The sequence below is a fragment of the Xenopus laevis genome, chromosome 7L (assembly GCF_017654675.1).
Source record: "Xenopus laevis strain J_2021 chromosome 7L, Xenopus_laevis_v10.1, whole genome shotgun sequence".
NCBI classification, from domain to species: Eukaryota; Metazoa; Chordata; class Amphibia; order Anura; family Pipidae; genus Xenopus; species Xenopus laevis.
This window is the reverse complement of record NC_054383.1, coordinates 1,328,490-1,349,834: the sequence shown is the minus strand read 5'-3', so window position 1 is coordinate 1,349,834 and position 21,345 is coordinate 1,328,490.

Here is a 21,345-nt window from a genome sequence, read left to right as displayed (position 1 = left end):
ATTAGCAGATGTTACAGCAAATACACATAAAAACCACTGCAGGATATAATTACAGTAACTATTTAACTGGAAACAAACTTACTGAAAATCAAATCTTTATTTATCTGCCTCACTGTACCCTTTGCTGCCATAGTTTTATCTCTCTGTACAGACTATGAGCAAACTTAGGGACTGGGAGACAGAAGGAGAGATGGGAAAGGGGTTTAGGGAGCAGAGAGACAAATGGGGGAGAGGGGAAATATAGAAGGGGAGAGAAGAGGGAGGATGGGGGAGAGTAAGGCCAAACAGTTGGGGGAGAAAAGGAAAGGAGAGGGGATGAGAGACAGAAGGAGAGAAGCGAAAGGGGGTTAGGGAGTAGAGAGACAAATGGGGGAGAGGAGAAATATAGAAGGGGAGAGAAGAGGGAGGATGGGGGAGAGTAAGGCCAAACAGTTGGGGGAGAAAAGGAAAGGAGAGGGGATGAGAGACAGAAGGAGAGAAGGGAAAGGGGGTTAGGGAGTAGAGAGACAAATGGGGGAGAGGAGAAATATAGAAGGGGAGAGAAGAGGGAGGATGGGGGGAGAGTAAAGCCAAACAGTTGGGGGAGAAAAGGAAAGGAGAGGGGATGAGAGACAGAAGGAGAGAAGGGAAAGGGGGTTAGGGAGTAGAGAGACAAATGGGGGAGATGAGAAATATAGAAGGGGAGAGAAGAGGGAGGATGGGGGAGAGTAAGGCCAGACAGTTGGGGGAGAAAAGGAAAGGAGAGGGGGTGAGAGACAGAAGGAGAGAAGGAAAGGGGGTTAGGGAGTAGAGAGACAAATGGGGGAGATGAGAAATATAGAAGGGGAGAGAAGAGGGAGGATGGGGGAGAGTAAGGCCAGACAGTTGGGGGAGAAAAGGAAAGGAGAGGGGGTGAGAGACAGAAGGAGAGAAGGAAAGGGGGTTAGGGAGTAGAGAGAACAAATGGGGGAGAGGAGAAATATAGAAGGGGGAGAGAAGAGGGAGGATGGGGGAGAGTAAGGCCAGACAGTTGGGGGAGAAAAGGAAAGGAGAGGGGGTGAGAGACAGAAGGAGAGAAGGGAAGGGGGTTAGGGAGTAGAGAGACAATGGGGAGAGGAGAAATATAGAAGGGGAGAGAAGAGGGAGGATGGGGGAGAGTAAGGCCAAACAGTTGGGGGAGAAAAGGAAAGGAGAAGAAGGGTATTAAAACAAAAAGGAGGATTAAAGGGTAAGGGAAGAAACAGGGGAGAAGAAGGGACCAGACAAGGGAGTCTAAACTTGTTAAGAGAAGAATGGAAAGAGAAGGGGTACCCGGTACCTGACACAGAGACGAGTAACAAGGAACAGGAATTCTCCCAACATTCCCATTAAGATATAATGAAACAGGGGAGGGGGGTATTAGGGGCCTGTCTGTGAGTTGTGTGGGTGCACACACGCCCCCCCCATCCATACAGTAAAGTCAATATTGGGATCATTGGAGGAGGTTAAACAGATTCAGACTGATACATGTTAATTAGTGATTAGATGTGCAGTTTCACAGTTACAGGAGAGTCTATGTTCGCACCTTCGCGACTATGTATATATTATAGGAATTACAGAAATTATGAAAAGAAGCAGAGAAATTGACTCATTTTTGCTTTTTAAAGGGCAACTAAATCCTTTGTTTATGTATTTATAATAATTAGCAATGCAAGCATCACACAAAGAGACAATGGGCTGAACTGCTGACCCAAAAACCACCCTCCTATTGGCCAGTTCTTACCCCGCAGGAGAACAGCCAACCCCGTTGTGTTTAGATCTGGAAATGATGAGGTTCTTCTCTACCTATTCTGGTGGCCAGTTGTCAGTGTAACATCTTCCTCCTTGGTACCCCCCAATCTCTGCTGCCCCCCCTTACCATTGAATTTGTTCAGGAGACTCGACCATACCCCCCAAATCCTCCCAAATTGAATTGGCCAGTTGTATGAGATGTCCCATATGAATGGAAGAATTTTTCCCTATCAGGGATAGTTATATTTATTCTATAGATAATCCAAATGAACCTGCCCCCCAAACCTACCCTTTGGCAAAGAGGAACGCAGGACCCCCAACTAACCCTTCCCCCTTATGTGTTGGTTTGTATTCACTATGGCTCTAAGCAGGGAAGCATTGCACCTAACTTCTCGGGTGTCAGTTTATGATGTACCCCATAAACACTGTACAAAATCCCAACTGCTCATGAGACTCTAATGCCCCACTGGCACACGAAACCCATTAACTTTTTGCCCTTTCGTCTCTTTTACCCACAGAATCATATCCACCTGTTCTCTCCACATTAACTGATTGCACAGCACTGGCAAAACTGTTTTATCAACCAAACCCATTAGAACTCTCACAGTTTGAATCTGTGGAACAACTGTCAGCTGCTGGGGGAGCTTCCCAGGCAGTGAGTATGGAGGAGTCCCCAGCTGGATCCCACAGACGTTGTGCTGCAGTAGAAGCCCAGGCAGGAGAGAAGAACATGGAGCCCCAGGCCCTGCAACCTGCCTGGTAGAAGAGAAGCAAGGGGAGCACAAAGTCTGAAGCTGGAGGTGATGGTGCAGAAATGAGGAGGAGTGAGAGGACAAGGCAGAGTGGGTCTCATGGTCCAGTAGATGTTGCCTGACAGAAACCCCATAGGCTGACTCTGTATAGGGATGTAGCGAACTGCCGATTTGGTGTTCGCGAACGCCGTTCGCGAACACCGGCAAAAAATGCGAACGTTCGCGGACAGTTCGCGAACTTCGAACACCCGCTAAAATCGTTCGATTCGAACGATCGAAGGATTTTAATCATTCGATCGAAGGATTTTCATTCGAATCGAACGATCGAAGCCATTCGATCGAATGCTTTTCATTCGATCGAATGCTTACAATCGTTCGAACGAATGGAAATCGTTCGATTTTTAGCGGTCGAAGGAATTCGAATGGTCGAATGGTCGAACGACTTGTATTCGAATCGAACGCGAACTCAAAATGCGAACGTTCCCAAACGTTCGCGAACATTCGGCGGACGCGAACGGTCGAAGTTCGCGCGAACTAGTTCGCAGCAGAACAGTTCGCTACATCCCTAACTCTGTATAGGTCAAGTTGTTTAATATGTGAACTTTAAGAGCTGCAGCCAACTGACCATACACATCTCTAGTCACAGGGCAACTGACCAGAAAGTGATCCTGGGTCTCCTCCTCTTCACACTCCCAGGGGCAATTTTTGCTGCCAATATTCTGCCAACAATACTAAGGTAATTCAAGTTGCCCCGGACATAGAGTTTCCCTTGGAGTGAAAGCCAACAGTTGTCAAAGAACTTAGGGGGAGTCTCTTGCCATTAAGAAAGTGAAGGCTTTTCTGAAGGATGTTCCCTACACAGTCTCTCAGAGCAAGAGGAGCAGCAAAATAGTCCCTGATCCCCCTGTGATACAACTGCCTTCGGGAAGATGTGACCAGCTCACCCACCCTGACATCCCACCTCTTCATCTTCAGAGTGAGAACTAGGTGTGATGGGAGGGATCCCTGTACTATCCGAAATCTCTTCATTCTACCACCTAGAAACCCTGTCCCTACAAAAGGTGATACCCAATTCCTGATACAGACTTCCCACAGGGAATCATTTCCTTGGGCCAAACCCCCAAAGTTAAGCTTCAGGTAAAGTGACCCAAAGAAAACCACTGGGCACAACATGCCCAAACCCCCCTCCTTCCGCTGCAGGTAAGTTATCCCCCATTTGACTGGATTCAGCCTGTGTCCCCAGAGCAACTGGAAAAACAGACTGTGGACCCTGGAGTAGAGAGATTCTGCCAATGGATACACGTACGCTACAAACAAAAACAGAGGGACCAGGTAGGCCTTGATGAGCTTCCAGGGTTGCCAGGTTGCCAGGGGCGGCAAAAATTCCACTCCTGGTAACTAAGAGCCGAATTTCTAGTTTTCAACCCGGAAATTGGTCTCTTCTAGTGCAGAGAGCGCAATTGCGCACTAATGGCGTGGACCCCCGACCCCCGTCTGGCACTGAGACTTTCTTTGGGTCATTTTACCTGAAGTTTAACTTTGGGGGTTTGGCCCAAGGAAATGATTCCCTGTGGGAAGTCTGTATCAGGAACTGGGTATCACCTTTTGTAGGGACAGGGTTTCAAGGCGGTAGAATGAAGAGATTTCGGATAGTACAGGGATCCCTCCCATCACACCTGGTTCTCGCTCTGAAGATGAAGAGGTGGGATGTCAGGGTGGGTGAGCTGGTCACATCTTCCCAAAGGCAGTTGTATCACAGGGGGATCAGGGACTATTTTGCTGCTCCTCTTGCTCTGAGAGACTGTGTAGGGAACATCCTTCAGAAAAGCCTTCACTTTCTTAATGGCAAGAGACTCCCCCCTAAGTTCTTTGACAACTGTTGGCTTTCACTCCAAGGGAAATTCTATGTCTGGGGCAACTTGACTTATCTTACCATTGGCAGCAAAGATTGTCCCTGGGGGTGTGGGGAGGTGAAGACCCAAGAGCACTTTCTTGTCAGTTGCCCAGTGACTAGAGATGTCTATAGTCAGATAGCAGCAGCTCTTAATATCCCACTCCTGAACAGTCTGAACTATGCAGACTCAGCATATGGGGTTCCCACTATACACCACCCACTGGACCGTGAGACAATTTACAGTACCTATCTAGTGTTACCAATCCCTATTTCTGTAGGGAAATGAGAGAGAGCAGACAGTAACCCTTCCAACACTTTCCTCTTGTCTCTATATATTAGGTACCTATCTAGTGTTACCAATCCCTGTTTCTGTAGGGAAATGAGAGAGAGCAGACAGTAACCCTTCCAACACTTTCCTCTTGTCTCTATATATTAGGGTACCTATCTAGTGTTACCAATCCCTATTTCTGTAGGGAAATGAGAGAGAGCAGACAGTAACCCTTCCAACACTTTCCTCTTGTCTCTATATATTAGGTACCTATCTAGTGTTACCAATCCCTATTTCTGTAGGGAAATGAGAGAGAGCAGACAGTAACCCTTCCAACACTTTCCTCTTGTCTCTATATATTAGGTACCTATCTAGTGTTACCAATCCCTATTTCTGTAGGGAAATGAGAGAGAGCAGACAGTAACCCTTCCAACACTTTCCTCTTGTCTCTATATATTAGGTACCTATCTAGTGCTACCAATCCCTATTTCTGTAGGGAAATGAGAGCAGACAGTAACCCTTCCAACACTTTCCTCTTGTCTCTATATATTAGGTACCTATCTAGTGTTACCAATCCCTATTTCTGTAGGGAAATGAGAGAGAGCAGACAGTAACCCTTCCAACACTTTCCTCTTGTCTCTATATATTAGGTACCTATCTAGTACTACCAATCCCTATTTCTGTAGGGAAATGAGAGAGAGCAGACAGTAACCCTTCCAACACTTTCCTCTTGTCTCTATATATTAGGTACCTATCTAGTGCTACCAATCCCTATTTCTGTAGGGAAATGAGAGAGAGCAGACAGTAACCCTTCCAACACTTTCCTCTTGTCTCTATATATTAGGTACCTATCTAGTGTTACCAATCCCTATTTCTGTAGGGAAATGAGAGAGAGCAGACAGTAACCCTTCCAACACTTTCCTCTTGTCTCTATATATTAGGTACCTATCTAGTGTTACCAATCCCTATTTCTGTAGGGAAATGAGAGAGAGCAGACAGTAACCCTTCCAACACTTTCCTCTTGTCTCTGGGCCCTGTCATTTATACAATGCACAAAGCTAATGATAAATGATACCTTATTGCAGGCTCATTTGATGAAATCTAATATCCCCATAGAATGTATGAGCTGGGGGTGCAAGGGATGGAGCTGCTCGCACTGTTATGAAAATGGAATAATAATTACAATACATATTTATTTGTATCTATGGGGACTTGCACGTCTCGCAGTCTGATTTCTCCTGGTACAAATGAAGGTCTAAACAGGTTGATAAATATGTGACTTCCATAAACCAATCATGCAGGAACAATGAAATCCCCCAAGGTTGTACCCAGCGATGTGCCTTTATGTGCACCGCCAATGTCACTCTGCTCAGCACGAGCTCCATTGTGACGTCAGCATTGTAACTAGGCAAGGGCAAGCGCATTATGAAGTGCATAAGGTAAGTGCGCACGGCTCATGAATACGATTCCATTATTGTGAAAATTGAAAAAGGTCTTCATTAGGCAATGGATATATGGTACGATATGGTACATTATTCCAAGGCCCGAACACTGGGGGCTGGAAGAGGCAACACAGATAAAACAACATATTAATCATTCATGGACAAGTTTAATTTAATGTTCCGTGTCAACAGCTCAATTCATGCCTGTACCTTTAAATCTCACAGCCACCCCAAGATACAGGTTAGATAGTTTAGGGGGGCATAGGAACTGTTGGACACCACAGATGAGGGGCAAATATGATCAGCTCCCCCCTCAGTGGGCCCACAGCATATTAAAGTTGTGGTTCACCTTTAAATTAACTTTTAGCATGTTATAGAATGGCTAATTCTAAGCAACCTTTCAATTGGTCTTCGTTATTTATTTTTTATAGTTTTTTAAATATTTGCCTTCTTCTAAAGACTCTTTTCAGCTTTCAAATTTCTAAAAAAACAAAATCTTTATAAGGCTACACATTTATTATTATTGCTTCTTTTCATTACTCCTCTTTCTATTCAGTCCTCAACTATTCATATTCCAGTCTCTTATTCAAATCAGTGCAGGGTTGCTAGGGGAATTTGGACCCTAGCAACCAGATGGATGAAATTGCAAACTGGAGAGCTGCTAAATAAAAAGCTAAATAACTCAAACACCACAAATATTAAAAAATGAAAACCAATTGCAAATTGTCTCAGAATATCCCTCTACAATATATCACATTAGGGGCACATTTACTTAGGGTCGAATATCGAGGGTTAATTAACCCTTGATATTCGACTGTCGAAGTTAAATCCCTCGACTTCGAATATCGAAGTTGAAGGATTTACCGCAATTCGTTCGATTGAACGATCGAAGGAAAAATCGTTTGACTGAACGATTTTAATCCATCGATCGAACGATTTTCCTTTGATCAGAAATTTGTTAGAAATCCTATGGGGACCTTCCCCATAGGCTAACATTGATGTTCGTTTAGTTGGCGAAGTAGGGGGTCGAAGTTTTTTTTAAAGAGACAGTACTTCGACTATCGAATGGTCGAACGATTTTTAGTTTCGAAATCGTTCGAAGTCGAAGTCGTAGTTGAAGGTCGAAGTAGCCAATTCGATGGTCGAAGTAGCCAAAAAAAACGTTCGAAATTCAAAGTATTTTTTCTTCTATTCATTCACTCGAGCTAAGTAAATGTGCCCTTAACAGTTAATTTAAAGGTGAACAACCCTTTTAACTTAAACCCACTCAAAACTTCACTTGTTGCCCCTAATTGCTGACGAATGAGGACCCCAACGGGCCCTATACATTACTGGGCTCCCCTGCAGCCGCATGATACTGATCCATCCTCGAGCCTCAGTGATACTTTGTATTCCATTCAGGTGACTGGTGCCTAGAAATATAAAAATTCTTAGTGTGGCCCCCAGGGGCGGAGTATTTCGGAGCCATTTGTGTAATTGAAGGAATTAAAATAAAACAATAGCGACTCCTGTTCCGGCTCTGTTTATATAATAGAAATTTAATGGGATTTTAATGCTTTTTTAATGCAAAGCATATTTTGCGGCTGGGGGAGCAGCTTGTTGCGTCCAATACTCACAGCTCAGCACTTTTCTGCGCAGCTCATTAGGCAGATCTCCTGCATTCTGTGCCCTACTTCATTAGCCTTAAAGGGGAACTTCACCTGCAAATGAACCCTTAGTTGCTCTGTTTAATAACCCAATCATAAACTACGCAGGTACTAATGAGTTTGTGCTTTAATTATCTAATATTTGGTTTATTAGTAGTTTCTATGAAAAGGATGGGGGAGGGGCAATCGCCAAACTCTGCAGGTGCTCCGCTGATGGAACCACTACTATTAAAAACAAGGGAGCTGCATGGGGGACTGGGGGCCAAATTCTCATAGGGGGTATAAAAAGGAATGGGCCAAATGTATGTGCAAGGGTGACCCACCAGTACCACTAACCCCATTCTGCTCCTGATGAGCCCTGGGCACTGCCAGCTCTGCTCTTCCTTCAGCCATCATAGTATTAATGGGGATAACAGATATAAATTGAAATTCTCTGGATTTCCCCTTTATTTCAGAGGCGCATGACGTCCGAATGTCTCAGTTTATGGGGAGGAAAATATTTGGCTGTGAAATTGTCTGTCTGATTCAGCGTCTGTAGCGCAGTTTCTTGGGCCCGTCCCAAACCGCAGTGAGACAGTGAGAATAACGGGAAACTCTTCGGCAAAGTGCGTCTGCTCATTAAATAGATCCCACGGGAACCGGCCTTTATTCCACTGCTCAAAGCAACATTCCAGTGATTCCCAGCAGGAAAATCATTCCCAAATATGGGACCGGGAATGTTTCTGGCGGTTTCCAAGAAATGTTCAGTTATTTGTGCTTCTGAAAATAAAGGGGGATTGCAAAAAAAAGAATTTTTTTTAGAGGGGTTCCAAAAAGGGGCTAATGCCCTGGCACCCAGATTTTTAGTAACGTTGGGGAAACCTAGATTCATTGGGGGGGATGCTAATTTGTTGGTTATTAACCATGCTGGGCCCCCCTTCCTAAATAATGCACCTGGGGTCCATTAGACATCATTCTTACATTGCCTTTCTTTTAATGTGACTCATGAAGGTGGGGGGGAGATATAGAGCGAAGGTGGGTGTCCCTGTTCCAAATAAACCCCCCTTAGAGCAGTAGTTCACCTTAAAATTAACTTTTACTATGTTATAACATAGCTAATTTTAAGCAACTTTTTTAATTGGCCTTTGTTATTTCTTTTTTATAGTTTTTTAATTATTTTCCTTACTTTTTCTAGCTTTCAAATGAGGGTCACTGACCCCATGTAAAAAACAAATACTCTGTAAGGCTACAAATGTATTGTTATTGCTACTTTTTATTACTCCTCTTTCTATTCAGGGCTCTCCTATTCATATTCCAGTCTCTTATGGTTGCTAGGGGAATTAAAAAAAAGCTAAATAACTAAAAATAACTAAGAATACACGAATAATAAAAAATTAAAACCAATTGCAAATTGTCTCAGAATATCACTCTCTATGTCATACTAACAGTTAATTTAAAGCTGAACAACCCCTTTAATAAACAATAGAAGAGAAAAACTGTGATACTTTGTAGCAAAATACAGGATAGGGTTAAAATCCCTGCAATAAACAATACAAGCAAGACGTAAATATGTTCATTCTCATTAACAGAACAGCTTCATGTTCTTTCAGTTCTGCCCAATTTTCTTATTTGTATATCTATCATGTAATAAAACTATTCCAATATCTGAACTGAAATATAGTTACTAACCTATAACAGCTCTTGACCTGGGGTAATTGCCATTGTTCCAGCAAGTACTGCTCTTAAAATGCATTAATATGGGTTGGTAATTAGTAAGATGGAAAAAGTACAAAGAAAAAGAGAAATTTTCCTGACCCAATAAGGTTTATTCTGGCTTTTAGAGATGAGTGAATGGATTAATGAACCCTGGGAATGGAAATAAGATCAACATCACAGAGCAGCTCTCAGGGGGCCCAGGTTTACCTGATCCGAAAAATGAGGATAGAAGGGAGAGACACAGAACTGCTGAATATATATATATATATATATATATATATATATATATATATATATATATATATATATATATATATATATATATATATATATATGATCCTCTTCCAGCTGTCCGGGTCTCTACCCCGGGACATACAGAACATTATAGATGAACCTGAGCAGCCTCCAAGTTGGTTTGACTGTGCAGAGCCAGAGAGAAAGTAGGGCAAGATGGAGACAGTAGGACAAGATGGAGATAGTAGGACAAAATGGGGAAAGGAGAACAAAATGGAGAGAGCAGTACAAGATGGAGACAGTAGGACTAAATGGGGATAGTAGGACAAGATGGAGAGAGCAGGACAAGATGTAGACATTAGGACAAGACAGAGCGAGCAGGACAAGATGGAGACAGTAGGACAAGATGGAGACAGTAGGGCAAAATTGTGACAGTAAGACAAGATGGAGAAAGTAGGGCAAGATGGAGAAGGAAGGACAAGATGGGGACAGTAGGACAAGATGGAGACAGTAGACAATATGTGGACAGTAGAACAAGATGGAGACAGTAGGACAAGATGGGGACAGTAGGACAAGATGGAGACAGTAGGACAAGATGAAGACAGTAGGAAAAGATGGGGACAGTAGGACAAGATGGAGACAGTAGGGCAAGATGGAGACAGTCTGACAAGATGGAGACAGTAGGGCAAGATTGTGACAGTAGGGCAAGATGGAGACAGTAGGACAAGATGGAGACAGTCTGACAAGATGGAGACAGTAGGGCAAGATTGTGACAGTAGGGCAAGATGGAGACAGTAGGACAAGATGTGAGGATGGAGACAGTAGGACAAGATGGAGACCGTAGGGAAAGATGGAGACAGTAGGAGATGGGACAGTAGACCAAAGACAGACAGTAAGGGGCTGGAAGATTGTGACTGTAACCAGGAAAGATGAGGAAGATGGAGGGACAGATGGGGCATTGATTCTAGTTAATAAGAGGGCAGTGGGAGATAAAAATGGGGACAGGTAGGACAAGATGGAGAGAGTAGGCAAGTGGACAGTAGACAAGATGGAAGACAGTAAGGACCCAATGGCAGTAGGGCAAGATGTCAGTAGCAAGATGAGGAGAGAGTGGAATGACAGTAACAGCGGTACGAGTACAGAGTAGTAGGGGTTGTGACAAGATAGGAGATATACAGGAGAGTGAAGACAGAGGACAGAGACAAGGGGAGACAAGATGTGTAGACAGTTGGAGACAGTAGGAAGATACAAAGACAATGGAGATGTGGAGGACAGAGTGGACAGTAGGACAAGATGGAGACAGTGGGGACAGTAGGAGACTAGGGCAAGATGGAGACAAGATGGGACAGTTGGAGACAGAGATATGTGACCAAGAGTGGAGACGAGTTGGGACAGTAGGACAGATGGAGACAGTAGGACAAGATGGAAGACAGTAGGACAAGGATGGGACAGTAGGACAGAGTGGATGGAAGATGAGACAGGTTCGGACAAGATGAGACAGTACAAAACAGGTGATGAGACAGTAGGACAAGATTGGACAGACAGTAACAAGATGGAGACAGTAGGGGCAAGGATGTTACAGTGGGATTGAGGCAAGATGGGAGACAGTAGGGCAAGATGGTGACAGTACAGACAAGCAGATGGAGGACAGTAAGACAAGATGGAGGACAGGCTAGGCAAGATGGTGCAGGACAGTAGGACAAAGGATGGAGAGGTAGGACAAGATGGAAGACAAAATGGATAGGACAAATGGCGGACAGTAGGACAAGATGGAGAGAGCAGGACAAGATGAAGACAGTAGGACAAAATGGGGACAGAAGGACAAGTCGGAGATAGTAGGACAAAATGGGGAAAGGAGAACAAAATGGAGAGAGCAGGACAAGATGGAGACAGTAGGACTAAATGGGGATAGTAGGACAAGATGTAGAGAGCAGGACAAGATGTAGACATTAGGACAAGACAGAGCAAGCAGGACAAGACAGAGAGAGCAGGACAAGATGGAGACAGTAGGGCAAAATTGTGACAGTAAGACAAGATGGAGACAGTAGGGCAAGATGGAGACAGTAGGGCAAGATGGAGACAGTATGACAAGACGGAGACAGTAGGGCAAGATTGTGACAGTAGGGCCAGATGGTGACAGTAGGACAAGATGGTGACTGTAGGACAAGATGGAGACAGTAAGACAAGATGGAGACAGTAGGACAAGATGGAGACAGTAGGGCAAGATGGAGACAGTAGGACAAGATGAGGACAGTAGGACAAGATGGAGACAGTAGGGCCAGATGGTGACAGTAGGACAAGATGGTGACTGTAGGACAAGATGGAGACAGTAAGACAAGATGGAGACAGTAGGGCAAGATGGAGACAGTAGGACAAGATGGGGACAGTAGGACAAGATGGAGACAGTAGGGCAAGATTGTGACAGTAGGACAAGATATTGACAGTAGGACAAGATGGAGACAGTAGAACAAGATGTAGACAGTAGGACAAGATGGAGACATAAGGAGATGATGGAGACAGTAGGACAAGGTGGAGACAGTAGGACAAGTTGGAGACATAAGGACAAGATGAAGACATAAAGACAAGATGGAAACAGTAGGATAAGATGGAGACAGTAGGACAAGATGGAGACAGTAGGACAAGGTGGAGACAGTAGGACAAGTTGGAGACATAAGGACAAGATGAAGACATAAAGACAAGATGGAGACAGTAGGACAAGATGGAGACAGTAGGACAAGATGGAGATAGTAGGAGAAAATGGGGAAAGGAGAACAAAATGGAGAGAGCAGTACAAGATGGAGACAGTAGGACTAAATGGGGATAGTAGGACAAGATGGAGAGAGCAGGACAAGATGTAGACATTAAGACAAGACAGAGCGAGCAGGACAAGATGGAGACAGTAGGACAAGATGGAGACAGTAGGGCAAAATTGTGACAGTACGACAAGATGGGGACAGTAGGACAAGATGGAGACAGTAGGGCAAGATGGAGACAGTCTGACAAGACGGAGACAGTAGGGCAAGATTGTGACAGTAGGGCAAGATGGAGACAGTAGGACAAGATGGTGACTGTAGGACAAGATGGAGACAGTAAGACAAGATGGAGACGGTAGGGCAAGATGGAGACAGTAGGACAAGATGGGGACAGTAGGACAAGATAGAGACAGTAGGGCAAGATTGTGACAGTAGGACAAGATATTGACAGTAGGACAAAATGGGGACAGTAGGACAAGATGGAGACAGTAGGACAAGATGGAGACAGAAGGACAAAATGGGGACAGTAGGGCAAGATGGAGAAAGTAGGGCAAGATGGAGAAAGAAGGACAAGATGGGGACAGTAGGACAAGATGGAGACAGTAGACAAGATGTGGACAGTAGAACAAGATGGAGACAGTAGGACAAGATGGGGACAGTAGTACAAGATGGAGAGAGCAGGACAAGATGAAGACAGTAGGAAAAGATGGGGACAGTAGGACAAGATGGAGACAGTAGGACAAGATGGAGACAGAAGGACAAAATGGAGACAGTAGGACAAGATGGGGACAGTAGGACAAGATGGAGAGAGCAGGACAAGATGAAGACAGTAGGACAAAATGGGGACAGTAGGACAAGACGGAGATAGTAGGACAAAATGGGGAAAGGAGAACAAAATGGAGAGAGCAGGACAAGATGGAGACAGTAGGACTAAATGGGGATAGTAGGACAAGATGGAGAGAGCAGGACAAGATGTAGACATTAGGACAAGACAGAGCGAGCAGGACAAGACAGAGAGAGCAGGACAAGATGGAGACAGTAGGGCAAAATTGTGAAAGTAAGACAAGATGGAGACAGTAGGGCAAGATGGAGACAGTAGGGCAAGATGGAGACAGTCTGACAAGACGGAGACAGTAGGGCAAGATTGTGACAGTAGGGCAAGATGGTGACAGTAGGACAAGATGGTGACTGTAGGACAAGATGGAGACAGTAAGACAAGATGGAGATAGTAGGGCAAGATGGAGACAGTAGGACAAGATGGGGACAGTAGGGCAAAATTGTGACAGTAAGACAAGATGGAGACAGTAGGGCAAGATGGAGACAGTCTGACAAGACGGAGACAGTAGGGCAAGATTGTGACAGTAGGGCAAGATGGTGACAGTAGGACAAGATGGTGACTGTAGGACAAGATGGAGACAGTAAGACAAGATGGAGATAGTAGGGCAAGATGGAGACAGTAGGACAAGATGGGGACAGTAGGACAAGATGGAGACAGTAGGGCAAGATTGTGACAGTAGGACAAGATATTGACAGTAGGACAAGATGGAGACAGTAGAACAAGATGTAGACAGTAGGGCAAGATTGTGACAGTAGGACAAGATGGAGACAGTAAGGCAAGATGGAGACAGTAGCGCAAGATTGTGACAGTAAGGCAAGATGGAGACAGTAGGGCAAGATGGAGACAGTAGGACAAGATGGAGAGAGCAGGACAAGATGGAGACAGTAGGACAAGATGAGACATAAGGAGATGATGGAGACAGTAGGACAAGGTGGAGACAGTAGGACAAGTTGGAGACATAAGGACAAGATGAAGACATAAAGACAAGATGGAGACAGTAGGATAAGATGGAGACAGTAGGACAAGATGGAGACAGTAGGACAAGGTGGAGACAGTAGGACAAGTTGGAGACAGTAAGACAAGGTGGAGACAGTAGGACAAGATGGAGACAGTAGGGCAAGATGGAGACAGTAGGGTAAGATGGAGACAGTAGGGCAAGATGGAGACAGTAGGGTAAGATGGAGACAGTAGGGCAAGCTGGAGACAGTAGGGTAAGATGGAGACAGTAGGGTAAGATGGAGACAGTAGGACAAGATGGAGACAGTAGGGTAAGATGGAGACAGTACGGCTTAGTGTCGGACTGGCCCACCGGGATACCAGGAAAACTCCCGGTGGGCCCAGGTGTCAATGGGGCCTTGTGCTGCTAAACATTTGGCCTATTTCATGGTCTTTCCTTATTTCTATAAGAACAAAGAGGCTTAATAGATGGAATAATAGATTATAGTATGTAAAGAAAAAAGAGACTAGGAGAATAGAGGTTGAGTGAGGAGAGGTAGAAAATACCTAGACTAATACCCCTAGTCTGAAGTTTTTGGGTGGGTTCCTGGTCTAAGGTTTTTTGGTGGACCCCTGATGTCTCAGTCCGACACTGGTAGGGCAAGATGGAGACAGTAGGACAAGGTGGAGACAATAGGACAATATAGAACTTGTTTTCTCAAAATGAACAATGAATCTGTTAAATGAATGGGAATAGAGGGCAATGCACCCATAGCTCACTTGATTAACATATTCTCCCAGTAGATCATAATTGTGAATCCCATTCCTATGTATCAAGGATTAGGTCGGCGGCGCTATGGAGGCTGATGAGGGTGAGTCCTTGAGGCAGGGGCTGTATGTGCCAAAGTGAACACGGCAAGGATAGGCAGGAATGGGGTGACGAGGGCGATGAGATAGATTGGATCAGGTGCAGAGTGGAGCAGGACGGAGAGGCGAAGATCAGGAATGAACTTGACAGGATGAAGAGGGCGATGAGTCAGACTGGAACGGGTGAAGGGGGAACAGGATGAAGGTCAGGAACAGACTGGAGAGGATGGTGAGGGTGTAGATCGGGGGCAGACTGAAAGGATGAGACAGGACGGGGAGGACGTAGATCTGGGGGACAGGATAGTGAGAGGAGACTGGAGCAGAAGGAGAGAGGAGACTGGAGAGCAGGAGGATTAGGTACAAGGCAGAACAGGGAGCAGAAATCAGGAACAGACAAGGGTCAGGTCGAGGTCAAGGCTGGGGAAGTACAATGAAAGGTAAAGTCAGGCAAGTCAGGGAAGGACAAGGCAGAACCAAGGGAAAAAGGGCTAAAGCGGGAAAAATCTAACTAGGCGCTGCCACAGTACTAGGATGGTCATATAATGCTCCGGCAAGGAGTGTTTGGAGGGCTGGTCTTAAATAGGGCAGAGTCAGCCCTGATTGGCTGACTGCAACCAATCAGGCTGCTGCTGGGCTGGGGCTGCAGAGGTCAGATAACATATAGTAAACAACCCTGCACTGATCACCTGGCCAAATGGTTAAGGCATTGAGCCCGACTCAGCAGAAGTTGACAGTATAAAGCCCCAGCAATGTTTCTGCAAAAGATTTAGCAAATTATTAGTTAACAGATCCAGTGCTGCCTACAGGTATTTCATTTTGTAATTTGGGTCACCTTTCATTAATGTTACTAAAAAAATTTAAATATGAAATAAACCCAATTGTTTGACAACAATACGGTTTGAAGCATCTTAATAGGAACTTGTATTATTATAGAGAAAAATGTAACAAATAGAATTGTTTAAAATGGACTCTATGGCAGATGCTAATTCTAGTTTATTATAACCTGCCTCATAGTGATGGGTTGGATCTTTCAGGGCAGACCAGAATAACTAACATCATGTTCTCTTGCAAAAAGTAGATGCAGACAGCAGCCAATGAAATAGCTGTAATATAGATCTATAGGGAAATAAGAAAGGGCTGATGGGAATTGTCATTATTGAGGCCACTGGGTGAAGGTCCTTCTGGAAGATCCTCTTGCCAAATTTCTAAAATGACTTTACCGGCCGGGGGCAGGTCTGTGGGGGGCGGATCATGACATAGATGGGTGGAATTCTGACATCAAGGGGCGGAGTCACAACATTAAGTGTGGAATCTGCTGGGGATTTGGTGGGTTTAAGAAATGAGAAGGAGAGAAAGAGATGGGTTAGAGGTGGACTAGGGATTAGATTTACATTGATGGTCAATTTATAATACTGACCCCGGCCTTGACTAGTATTTCACTGTCTATGTGGACAACCCTACTGGCGCCTTGAAACACAACTGTCAGCTCACCTGTTCCAGAACCACATGTTCAGCCCAAATGCACGATCCCCTGACTAAGGAATCTGGGGTTTGAGTAATACCTGCCCCCCTATTGTTTTACATTAATCAATTCTCTGCTTTTTGCTGATAAAACTGGATATTGGCCTTTTTCAGGCTCAGCAGGTGCCGGATGTGAATCAAAGCAGAGAATGAAGTGTATTAGTGGCTAAACATGCGCCCGTCCCGGCTCAGCTCCTCAGATCTTCTCTTTAAAGGCAAAATCAGCCACAAGACAACATGAGCCGGGCCAGAAACCAGTGCAATGTATCCGCAGGGTATTTTCCATTTGATCACTGTTTCATTTGAAGCTTTCAGAATCTCTGCTCTTCCCTCCTGAGAAGCCTTCTAAGAACTGAGAAATAACAGCACTTCTGACCTGCTGCCCAATACCGACCCACAGGTACCGGCTCAGTTCCTCCTTCCAAAAACCTCCCACTGAGAAAGAACACGGCACGACGCTGAGATTAGAGACTCCTCATTCATATATATATATATATACATACGGTTGTGTATATACAGCATGTGTTTATTATCTTTACGGAATACAGAAATAAGAAATAAATAAGAGAAAATAAATTTAAAAGGAATGTATTCTGGGCTCATTCAGTGGAAATTCTTTCAGTGCATGGTTTCATAGAAAGGAATTCTCAATTCAATATCTGGGTGCATATATAATATATAATATATATATATATGTGATAATGATTTTATGATATGGGAACGGCCACAACACCATAGAGTAGGGTTGGCACCAGCCCAGTTTTGACCCCCAACAGCCCATTTTTTTCAGTTAGGGGGAGATTTGGGGTGAGTGCTTATTTGTACCCTGGGTACCCCTGGAACTATAGCAGGGTGACACCCCAATGTTTCTATATATCTGTAACCTTGTTATGAGCTAAGGGGGCCCAGTCTGAAGGTCAGTTAGGGGGAGATTTGGGGTGAGTGTTTATTTGTACCCTGGGTACCCCTGGAACTATAGCAGGGTGACACCCCAATGTTTCTATATATCTGTAACCTTGTTATGAGCTAAGGGGGCCCAGTCTGAAGGTCAGTTAGGGGGAGATTTGGGGTGAGTGATTATTTGTACCCTGGGTACCCCTGGAACTATAGCAGGGTGACACCCCAATGTTTCTATATATCTGTAACCTTGTTATGAGCTAAGGGGGCCCAGTCTGAAGGTCAGTTAGGGGGAGATTTGGGGTGAGTGTTTATTTGTACCCTGGGTACCCCTGGAACTATAGCAGGGTGACACCCCAATGTTTCTATATATCTGTAACCTTGTTATGAGCTAAGGGGGCCCAGTCTGAAGGTCAGTTAGGGGGAGATTTGGGGTGAGTGCTTATTTGTACCCTGGGTACCCCTGGAACTATAGCAGGGTGACTGTTACCCCAATGTTTCTATATATCTGTAACCTTGTTATGAGCTAAGGGGGCCCAGTCTGAAGGTCAGTTAGGGGGAGATTTTGGGTGAGTGCTTATTTGTACCCTGGGTACCCCTGGAACTATAGCAGGGTGACACCCCAATGTTTCTATATATCTGTAACCTTGTTATGAGCTAAGGGGGCCCAGTCTGAAGGCCAGTAAGTACGTGTGTTTGCCGCAGACTATGCCTCTGAGATGAAAGTGGCAGAAGCTGCTGACGCACAAGGAGAGAGGCACACGCAGGGGATACAAATTATGTGCGAAACAACTTTCCCACCTCATTAGTTCACTAAAAGCCCCCACTGAAATTCCAGCCATTCCAGCCCAGTGGGTTACACGGATCTGTATAAGGAAATGGTTTCAGCTATTGGCTTTTACATAGTTTATAGATGACATATGAATATTGTCAGGCGTTGAAGGCAGTAGGACAAGATAGACTGAAAGAGGAAGAGAGCAGCGCTGTGGAATATGTTGGCGCTTTCTAAATATGTATTAGCAATGATAATGAAAGAAACAGTAGGATGACGTGGTGAGAATGGGACAGAATGGAGACACTAGGGCGAGATAGACCCAAGAGTAAGAGGGCGGCAGTAGAGTAACTCTTTTACCCTTGGCAAGTTGCTTCTGCTATGTTGGGTGGTACCCCTTGAACTGTTTTGGGGTTTGTGCATTTCCCTTGCAGAGAAGCAAGAAGCCCCCAGAGCAGCTTCCCACCACCGTGACCTTATTATATATTGGGTTTGGCTGCGAGTTCTGAAGAAATGACTAAAGAGATGAACTCGTGCCACGGCCCTTAGTGATTCCCACAACTTTAATGACCTCCAGGTCCAAAAGCTCAGAAATTCCCCCAGTGCCGGTTTTTTTCATTTCCCGCGTGTCCTGGAACAAACGCGCCGACCGTTTCCTGAAATGCTCCTCCTCTGCTTTAATTCCTTTTGTACCCAACGGAAACTTTCATGTAATATTAATGAGGATTTGTAGGACATTTCACTACATAAGATCCGGCTGGAAGGAAAGTCCATATGGAATAAGAATTTCTTTTCTGTTTGATTTTAGAAAAAAAAAGTATTTGAAAAAAACTGAATTTTTTTTCCATTAAGGGCAGAATGGGGGGCACAGTTGGCTGTACGTTGTGTACATGGCAGTGAATTTATGGGGGTATCTGTGCTATTAAACCAGTGGATCTGGGGGTACAGTTGGCTGCACGTTGGGTACATGGCAGTGAATTTACGGGGGTATCTGTGCTATTAAACCAGTGGATTTGGGGGCACAGTTGGCTGCACATTGGGTACATGACAGTGAATTTATTGGGGTATCTGTGCTATTAAACCAGTGGATCTGGGGGCACAGTTGGCTGCACATTGGGTACATGACAGTGAATTTATTGGGGTATCTGTGCTATTAAACCAGTGGATCTGGGGGCACAGTTGGCTGCACATTGGGTACATGACAGTGAATTTATTGGGGTATCTGTGCTATTAAACTAGTGGATCTGGGGGCACAGTTGGCTGCACATTGGGTACATGACAGTGAATTTATTGGGGTATCTGTGCTATTAAACCAGTGGATCTGGGGGCACAGTTGGCAGTAGGTTGGGTACATGGCAGTGAATTAATGGAGGTATCTATGCTATTAAACCAGTGGATCTGGGGGTACAGTTGACTGCACGTTGGGTACATGGCTGTGAATTTATGGGGGTATCTGTGCTATTAAACCAGTGGATCTGGGGTACAGTGGCTGCACATTGGGTACATGGCAGTGAATTTATGGGGGTATCTGTGCTATTAAACCAGGGGATCTGGGGGCACAGTTGGCTGCACGTTGGGTACATGGCAGGGTATTTATGGGGGTATCTGTGCTATTAAACCAGTGGATCTGGGGGTACAGTTGACTGCACGTTGGGTACATGGCTGTGAATTTATGGGGGTATCTGTGCTATTAAACCAGTGGATCTGGGGTACAGTTGGCTGCACCTTGGGTACATGGCAGGGTATTTATGGGGGTATCTGTGCTATTAAACCAGTGGATCTGGGGGTACAGTTGACTGCACGTTGGGTACATGGCTGTGAATTTATGGGGGTATCTGTGCTATTAAACCAGTGGATCTGGGGTACAGTTGGCTGCACCTTGGGTACATGGCAGGGTATTTATGGGGGTATCTGTGCTATTAAACCAGGGGATCTGGGGGCACAGTTGGCTGCACGTTGGGTACATGGCAGGGTATTTATGGGGGTATCTGTGCTATTAAATCAGTGGATCTGGGGGTACAGTTGGCTGCACGTTGGGTACATGGCAGGGTATTCATGGGGGTATCTGTGCTATTAAAGGCAGCTGTTATAGTTGATGCAACCCTTTTAAACCAGCAGATCTGGGGGCGCAGTTGGCTGAAGGGGCATATAAGGAATGATTTGAATATCTATACCCACAATGCCTTAGGTAGGACAAGAGACTTGTGAATAGTTTCTGGTTTAACAAACTCTTTACGTTTTATTTAAGAGCGAAGGTATTTTTTGGCTCCTTCCCTGGCTCCTCGTGCCCAAACCAAACTGTCGCTCGGAGTAGAAATGACAGAAGTCCTGGTGCACAAACAGTCTGTTCTGGAAGAAATTCCCCGGGTGAAGGATGGTTTGTGCGAATATAAAACAGGGAGCGGTGCCAGACAGCGAGGGCTCTTGGCTGGAAATCAATATCTTTTCCTTTCAGCAGCAGTTTCTCATTTCTCTCATTTTACCTTTTCAGGCTGATTGTATTGTTTCCCTGTGTATAGTAGGGACGAGGCTGTTAGATTAACCACTTGTGTGCTGGTTGTTGCCCAAAGTGCTGAACCGCAGCATGACAGTATGAACCACAGTATTCCCCACCTCCCCAAAGTAGAGGTTCCCCTTTCCACTACCTTTCAGATTTGCTGTATCAAGGGCCACAAGGCTGTGAGGACCAGAAGATGTGGACTAAGGAGGAGCAGGGTACAGGGAGTTTCAGTCTAATGGGAAGGTAAAAGGCAATAGGCAAGAAGTGTAGCCAAGTTGAGGCACAGGACAGGGTAGGGAACCCTAAAGACAGGGGCGTAACTATAGAGGAAGCAGACCCTGCGGTTGCAGGGGGGCCCAGGAGTGTAGGGGGCCCAGTGAGACCCTAATTAATTAGCAATTTTAATATATCTTGGTAAAATAGGCGAACTTATAAATATTTTGGGGCCCTTAATTGAATTTGCTATGGGGGCCAGTAACAACTAGTTACGCCACTGCCTAAAGAGGAACAGGCTGAGATTTAGGAACTAGAGAGTCCAGACCCAAAACAGACAGAACAGAATTTTCTTTGCCCCTTATTGG